The sequence below is a fragment of the Malania oleifera genome, chromosome 9 (assembly GCF_029873635.1).
Source record: "Malania oleifera isolate guangnan ecotype guangnan chromosome 9, ASM2987363v1, whole genome shotgun sequence".
Taxonomy (NCBI): Eukaryota; Viridiplantae; Streptophyta; class Magnoliopsida; order Santalales; family Ximeniaceae; genus Malania; species Malania oleifera.
The window spans coordinates 42,660,729-42,667,257 of NC_080425.1; positions in this window are offsets into that span (position 1 = coordinate 42,660,729).

The following is a 6,529-nucleotide window of genomic DNA, read 5'->3' on the forward strand; positions in this document are numbered from 1 at the left end:
GGCTAGCTGATATGTATATGCATGAGATTGTGCGAATGCACGGAGTACCGGTGTCCATTGTTTCAGATCGGGATCCGAGGTTTACTTCTTGATTTTGGAAGAGCTTGCAGGAAGCATTGGGGACGAAGCTTACTTTCAGTACAACGTTCCAACCCCAAACTGATGGACAGTAGGAGAGGACAATACAGATCTTGGAGGATATGTTACGAGTTTGTGTATTGGACTTTAGTGGTAGCTGGATTCGATTTTTGCCACTAGTGGTGTTTGCCTATAACAATAGCTTCCAAGCTAGTATAAGGATGGCACCATTCGAGGCTTTGTGTGGTTGGAGGTGTCGATCTCCTTTGTATTGGAATGAGGTTGGTGAACGTCAGGTTTTAGGACCTGAACTCGTACAACAGGTGTCTGAGAAGGTAGGTTTGATCCAGGAGAGGATTAGATCGGCTCAGAGTCGGCAGAAGAGTCATGCGTATGTTCACCACTATAAGTTGGAGTTCGAGGTGGGGGGTAAGGTATTCCTTAGAATTGCTCCGATGAAGGGAGTGATGAGATTCGGAAGGAAGGGCAAGTTGAGCCTGAGGTATATCGGACCATTCGAGGTCATTGAGCGAGTGGGTCCAGTAGCCTACAGAGTTGCACTACCCCCAGCACTCTCGAGGGTCCATGATGTGTTTCACGTATCCATGTTGAGGAGGTACGTGTTGGATCCTACACTTGTTTTTAGTTATGATGAGTTGGAAATTGGGGATACTTTAGCGTATGAGGAGATACTTGTTCAGGTTCTGGACCATAAATTTCAGAAGCTTCGTACTAAAGAAATACCATTGGTGAAGATATTATGGCGAAACCACGAGGTTGAGGAAGCTTCTTGGGAACTGGAAATGGAAATACGTCAAAAGTATCCGTAGTTGTTCTGAGTAGTACTTAGATAGCAAGGTGGTATGAGTATGTATGTATGTATGTAAACCTTTGTTATCGTATTGTATTTACTGGTTAGTCTCTGGGAGAGTCCTGTGGTATTGTAAGCTCCCGAGATCGTGTATGTATGTAACCACGGTATTCCTCCTCCATAAGTGAGGGCATGTATGCATGTATCGTAACGGGGCTGTGTATAAATGGCCGCTATATTCTCTAGAGTATGTATGTATCATGATAAGGCTGCGTATAAATGGCCGCCGTATTCTCTAGAGTGAGTATGTATGTATCATAGAGGGACTGCGTATAGATAGTCACCGTTTCACCTCAGAGTAGGTATGTATGTAGTAGTATGAATGTGTTCGTAATGAGAGATTGCAAATTTCGAGAACAAATTTTTGTAAAGAGGGGAGATTATAAGAACCCGAACCGTGATATATGGATTTATTGTATAAAAGAGGGAAAAAATGGAATTATGTAGACTTCGTCGATGAGGCCATAATTCGTCGATGAAGGTAGAAGGCTTTTTATCGACGAAATTCAGAGGTTTGCCGACGAGAAAAAATAGAGGGGTTCAGGCAAATTTAAATATCAGGGTTCGTCGACGAAATCGCTGCCTCATCGACGAAATCCCTAAAGACCTCGTCGACGAGGAGACTAATTCGTCGACGAAACCTCTCGGTTCAAGGGTCTTTATAAGGATATTTTGGGATTACTTTGAGACTATGTTTTCCCAAAAGCTCTCTCTCTCTCTCTCTCTCTCTCTCTCTCTCTCTCTCTCTCTCTCTCTCTCTCTCTCTCTCTCTCTCTCTCTCTCTCTCTCTCTTTCTCTCTCTCTTTAGAACTCTCCCTACACTCTCTCCCTCTAGTTTCTTTTCCATTCGTTTTCGAATTCGTAAATCCAACGATACTGCAAGGATTAGTGAAGGATTCTCTACGTTTCTATAAGACCAGAATCTCGTTTCAAAGGATTTTGGGTTTCGGGTCAAAATCGAGGTAAGGCTCAGTTTTCATTTCTGATTTAGTATATGTATAGTAGTACGGATTGTAAGTATGTTTTGTACTGTGATTTGTAGATTTCGGAGTTTCGGTTCGTAGTTTTGAGGACCATAGAGTTCGTAGTTGGATTTCAGGTTAAGGTAAGGGGATTCTGTTTATATCAGTCCATTTTTGAAATCAGGATCAGTAAGCTTGTAGGCTACGATTGTATCTATGTTTTGACTACTTATTTGGGAAAATCTATCTGGTAAAAACATGGGATTTTCAAGTTATAGTTTTCGGGAAAATTGAGGATTTCGGGTATCATCTCTACTTTGTTTGGAAAACTGTTGGTTGCATTAAAACTGTATTATTGAGGTGATCATAATCCATATTTGCATAAACTGTATACTTGAATTTGTAAACGATATGATTTGCCGTAAACCAAATAAGTGTGGTATGTTTGTATGTAAGTATTTTGTTCCAGATATTTGTGAAACAGCTATGCGGCGGCTAATTACTGTATGCTGAAATGTATAGGAACGTAAGTTCCAAAATGATTGCAGGAGTTTGTAAATCAGCCAGGTATCGGTTAACTACCGTAGGTGAGAGTGGCCGGCTCTATATCCGGGGTGTGAAATATCACCAGTATGTTTCGGCTAGTCACCGAAGGGTGTGTTCTACACCGTATGTAGCAATGGATTCACAGTGGGCCTAGGTCGTCGCAGTGTAGTTGTACATGTGGCAATGTAATCAGGGTGAGACTAGGTGATCTTGTGTAGTTGCGTATGTAGCAATGGATTCACTATTGGGCCTGAGTTGTAGATCTTCGTAGTTGCATATTTAGTAATGTAATGGCTGTGAGACTAGGTGACCTTGTGTAGTTGCGTATGAGGTAATGGATTCACCATTGGGCCTTGATCGTCGCAACGTAGTTGCGTATGTAGCTATGTAATCGTTGTGAGACGAGGTGACCTGGTGTAGTTGCGAACTAGTGTGATGACACTGACCGTATGTATGTATGCATGTATGTATGTATGTATGTTGGGTATCGCATGAACTGGAATGGTTTTTTGAAAATACTGGAACTGTATGGAATTGTATGAAACTGTACAAATTGTTTCAAATTATATCGTATGTATAGTGTTATGAAGTATGTAAAATGACAATGGTATGCCACACACTGATATAAACTGTTTTCTTCCTTACTGAGAGGTGTCTCACCCCGAATGTACGTACAATGTTTTTCAGGTCCTTCAGGTAGCGGTAAGTAGCATCCTAGCGTCTGGGAGCACGGGTGTCGTAACTACTGCTAGTACCTTTTAGGTACGAGTTTTGGTATCTAGGTTTTCAGTATAGTTTTGTGGACACCTGGAGTATGTGTTGTAATTATGGGAATGTATATCCTAGTTGTGTAGACTCTGGTATGATACTGTTATTGTATAAAAGACCGTATTCCATTGCATATTATGGATGAGTATAGATGATTGTGTGTATGTATGTGGGCATCCGTTTACCCCACGGGATTGGACCCCTTTATGTATTGTATCATGTATGTTTAAATTGATACAAAGACAGGTTAGGTTACTTAAAAGCACACCTGGAACCCACCTACAGGTTCGGGGTGTGACATGTTTTGGTTGTGATTTTAAATTGTTTGATTTACTTAAGATTTTGTTGTAAGTACTAAAACAAGTAAATAAAAAGTTGACAAAGAACTTAAAAATTTTAATTAACCTAATCCACCCCCCCCCCTCTTGGGAATGTTATTCTACTTTCAAGAAGTTTTAATAAAGTTGAATCGAATAAAATACTATATATGTATATTTATGTTTCTAGGTTTTATTTCGAAAACCAACCGTTCAAATGGTCTTTCTAAACCTATGATATATGATATGGTATTTTCAGTAAAATGAATCATGGAAAGTATAGTTTGATGCTATAAATAGGATATACTGTATACAAAAAATTGTGTGGCAGATGGATAAACTTGGTTATGAAATGTTTGTGAAATACTGGAATTGTTCGTGAAAATGAAGGTAGTTTTATATATTGGCTGTGAGGGCCTAGTTTTATATGATGGCAACGAGGGCTAGGTTTTATAATGTGACAGGTTTTATATGAAATGAATTGAAATACAGTTTTTATTACTTGAATTGTATGATATGATTTAGGAACCTTGGGGACCAGTTATGTTATGTGTACAGTATCATTGCTAGTGATTCAGTATTAGACCATGTGCGCCCACACTGTTCGTGATGAGGTGTAGGGTGGTCTCAGACGATTCACCTCAGTAGGGGGGGTACCTTCCCTGGAAGTCCGACTTTCAGGATGTGGTAGGGCAATTGGATTACCACAAGCAAGTTACGGATGCCTGCATAGTTAGAGATTAGATGCAAGCGTATGTTTTGACTTAGTCTAGGTTGATATCCCCCAGGGGAAAAGTCCAGCCTTCGGGTCATACAACCCGTGCCATGGGGGAAGTAAATGACGTTAGTCCCAAGGAGTGTCTTTGATGTATATTTATAGATTTATGTAAATGATATTACTTGATTACTAACCTGTTTATACCATGGAAACGAGATGAATATTTTCAGCAGTATAGAGTGAATATAATGTATAAATGCTATTTTCAGTTAAATGAAAGATAAATGTTTTTTGTAAACATTGTAGCATGCTGACCACACACTAACGTTAACTTAATCTTCCTTACTAAGAGGTGTCTCACCCTATTATACAAATTATCTTTTTAGGACCATATCAAGGTCGAGGTTACTGAACTTTGGGGTGGTTGATAGCCAGTTAGATTTTTGTGAGTGTTAGTGAGAACACTTTTGTAATTAAGTTGGGTTGAAGCTGGAGTATGTATTATGGGTGTATATATTGAGTTAGTTCTTGTGTTGTACTATGGTTTGTATTATGAGTTTAGAGAGACTTTGATGTATACTAATAGTATAGAACTCTGGTAAAAGATTGTGGAGACTATTTCATTTATTTCCACTGTAGTTATATAATAATTATGGTATCAGGTACACGGACGTCACTTAAGTGGCACCTTTGGCCCCAGGTGGTAGGTCGGCGCACTACAAGTGGTATCAGAGCCTAGGTTTGCTAGGTTTTGCAGACTTTGACAGTTAATAATTACCAGAGTATAGGTTGAGATAAGTTAAGGATAAGAACGGGTAGGTTAGGTTGGGTTTTAGTCTGGAAGCTTAGAAACGATGATTTTTCGATGGTTTTCTGTGTTTTTATCAGTCTGACGATTTTAGGAAAACCATGGTAAATCCATCGATTGTTTCGTTTCTAAGTATAGAGATTGGAGCTCAAAAATTTAGGTTAGGAGCGTTGGGTTGGAGGAGTATGTACGCAGTGTCAGTGTTATGACTAGGGGCGTACCCCTGCTAGTTTTGTAGCAGAGGTGTATGAATGTTCCTTTAATTGTAAACATGTGTGCTTTAATTATTAGTTATTCCATACTTGCATCAACTTTGAAAAATTTGAAATTTCTAAATTAGTTTCTATCCTATATTAGGATGGAACCCAGGGGAAAGGAGGTTATGATTAGAGGGGACAAACATGTGAATACCTCCAACTGGGATGACGTCGATGCCTTAGCAGTGATGTGTAGTATAGCACGTCAGGCTAGGAAGGAAGCCCGGAGGAATTCTCGAGAGCAGGATCAGTGAGTGGCTAATAGAGACTTCATGTTCCAGCAGTTTACTTAGGCAAATCCGCTGGCATTTTTAGGAGGAGCGGACCGGATTGCAGTTGAGAATTGGGTTCAGGAGATAGAGGAGTTGTTAGGTGTGCGAGAGTGCACAGAGGAACAGAAGGTTATGTTTGCCACCTTTAAATTGGTGGGGGAAGCAAAGAGGTGTGGAGGTCGGCCAAACTGGTGGAGGCGCAACGTCCAGGGTATACATCTATTACTTGGATCCGCTTCAGAATGGTGTTTTTTAGCAAATACTTTCCTGTTGCCACCCGGGAGGCAAAGGCAGAGGAGTTTCCTTATCTGACTTGAGGGCCTATGACTATACAATAGTATGCTGCCAGGTTTATGGAGCTATCCTATTTTGCTCCTCATATGGTCCCAGATGAGCCAAAGAAGGCTCGGATGTTTGAGAAGGGTCTGAGGTAGGGTATACGCGCTCAGGTAGTGGTGTTATTAACACAAAGTTTTACTGAGCTGGTGGACAGGGCTATGGTAGTCGAAGCTAGTATTCAGGAGGGAGAGAGAGCAGTAAACCAAAAGAAAAGGCCCTTGCTTTAGGATTCTCAGTCTGGCGCCAATCAGAATTCGTTGAGGCGGCCTGGTAATTTTATGGGCTAGCGGCGGGAGATGGGGTCTCAAGGCTCTTAGGGGAGTTCCTTGTATCCTACATGTCCCAGGTTAATTAAGAAAAACTAGGGCGAGTGTAGGGTTGGATCGGCGGGCTGTTATTGGTGCAGTGGGGCAAGACATTAGATGAGGGATTGCTTGGCGACATTGAACTATGCACCTCCACAACATCAGTATTGGAGAGGTACTCAGGCACCCCGAGGTGGTCACCAGAGGAGCATTGCCCAGGCACAGGTGTATTCCATGACACCACGTGATGCCAAGCACGCAGGAGATGTAGTTACAGGTAATATTTAT